This window comes from Triticum dicoccoides, chromosome 6B (genome assembly GCF_002162155.2).
Source record: "Triticum dicoccoides isolate Atlit2015 ecotype Zavitan chromosome 6B, WEW_v2.0, whole genome shotgun sequence".
Lineage (NCBI taxonomy): Eukaryota > Viridiplantae > Streptophyta > Magnoliopsida > Poales > Poaceae > Triticum > Triticum dicoccoides.
The window spans coordinates 288,491,092-288,493,514 of record NC_041391.1 but is presented as its reverse complement, the minus strand read 5'-3'; positions in this window follow the sequence as shown (position 1 = coordinate 288,493,514).

Sequence of the window (2,423 nt, the reverse complement as noted above, 5' to 3'; positions counted from 1 at the left end):
GAGTAGAGAGTAGAGAAATCTTGAAAAAAATGATATTTTAATGCAATTGCCGGTTGGCTTTGGTTTAAAAATTTACAGCCCATTTCTTACAACTTATAGCCCGTTTTCTGGGGAAGCCCATTTCTTATCCCTCCTCGTCTTGAAAGATTTGCAGCCCAGCAGGGCTGAGAAAAGCAAGTAGGCCTCGGTTTTGGTATTCTCCAAAAAAAAAGAACTGGGGTAGCCAATTTCAGAAAGAAAAAAAATATCAACTGGGCTCGTCATATGCTTAATAAAAGCGTAAGCGTGGGCTAGATGGGCCACAGCCCCCGCAAAACGCGCAGTTGAGCTCCATCTCTGAAACTGAAAAACAACTGGGTGAGCTATTGGGTCCCTTGTGTTATCCGCTCGTTGTGTAATTTTCTCGTTTATTGACTACATTGACAATGGCGTGGAACCTAGTTGTCAAACAGTTAGGAGGAAGTATTGTTTTGGCTTGTAATAACGAGGCACTTGCTTGCGAAATGCAATGACCCTGGTGGGTCCCTACTGTCAGCCTCTCCACCTACAGTCATCTCCTGATTCCTGTTGGTTGTTGACCATGTTGACAACACCAGACGGCGGCGAGCACAGTGAGCTAACCAAGGCGGAGAACGACGACAAGGCCTCGAATGGGAACGAACAGCAGCCATGAAAGATGCGGCACTGTAGTGGCAGGTCGAGGGGAGTACGAGGGCAACAACATGCAAGTCAAGCATACAAATGGTACAAAAATCCCAAGTATTAATTGCTCATCAAATTTTTAGACAAAACCCAGATTGAACATGACAGTAACATCTAACCCAACCACTCTTTTTTGCAGTCACAAACAAATGGATCAGTCTGATCCATAAAATCAACATCCTGTGCAAAAGAATTTATTTCAGGATGTCTACAACTTATTGTAAATATAAGCCGAGCACGTTTAGAAGCCCATTTGTCCACCTAAAACTTCTTTTTTTTTGTTCAACATGTTCGTCCGTGAGAAATCTCTTGCTGTAAAAATTAAGCCTCATGGACAATAGTAACCTCGCGTTCAACAGGAAGAATGTGACAAAGCTTCTGTTTGCCTGGTTGGATGCATATCTTCCCATCGTTATTGTCCTCAAACGAATGTCATGAGAATTGAGAAAATCCTTGTGCTTATTATGCCAACGATTGGTTATATGTTTTTCTCCATGTGGTTCTCCCTAAGTAGACATAAAGATTGAAAACAGTTAAGGTCTAAAAAAAATATGTCGAAAGAACGACAGCTGAACAGTTAATTCTAGTACAATATATACGGGCTTTCAATTTGCATGAAATCATCACTTCTATGTATAAATTCTCCAAAGATCGAAAGCATCGCAGCAAGCCAATAATTATGCCCAGATCAAAACTATACATTCTGATATATATGATCTTGACAGAATCCAGCAGCATTGATAGGCTATCAATGGACGAACTCTTCATTGAGCATATAACATAATATTAGTACCCAAAGTGTACTCCAAGATGATATAAAACTTATGCGCACAAATGAAAAATGCAGCATATGATGACAAATGTGTAGATGAAAATATACGGTACCTGAAAAAGTGAGGAACCAAACACCAACTCCTTGTGATTATTAAACGGGTCACGAATTACACCCAAGGTCTCCAGTTTGGGCGCAGAGACGACAATTATTTCTGAAGGTGTATAACAACTATGAAGGAGCAACCTTTCAAGTGAAGGGGCATCTTCGATGATGAGTTGTTGTCCTTTAAAACAAATTCCAATGCTTTTAAGGTGAGGCGGCTTTATTTGGAGACAACTGATACCGATTTCTATTCCCAAAACAATTAGCAAGCGCTCCAGGGCAGGAAAACTAGAGTGGATGATGCTGTGCAGTGAGGCCTCCGACAGGTAAACCACCACAAGAAAAAGTTTTTTTAGCAGTGGGAGTCGAAGCATTTGTACTAGATCGTCCGGTAGATGGCACCGGGTGAAGGTGGCGGTGTGGAGAGAGGAGGAAAATCACGATATGGACAATGGTGGTGTGGGCAAGAATTGTTGGTATGTTCGTGGTATGAAACTTTCGTGGTAATGGTAGAACTCAAACTGCTGGAGTTTTCCAAATTCAGGGGATGTCAGCCAAGCGTCCACCTTGCCGGGTATGGACAGCAGGTAGCTTGTCGGGATGCAGAGGCATTGAACGGGGCCCTGCTGGTGAGAAGAGACGATGGCTCTGATGAGATCAAATTCAGGAAGGCCACATATCTAACGACAGTCGAGATTGAGGGGTGTGGTGCGCCATAGAGGGCGCCACCGAGTTGAGAGGACTTGTGTGCTGCAGCAATCCTTGGTGGGGAGAAGTGAGATGATGTCCTCAAGGATGATGTCCGGGAGATCGCTGATGCGGTCCACCGGAGATTCTACCGGCT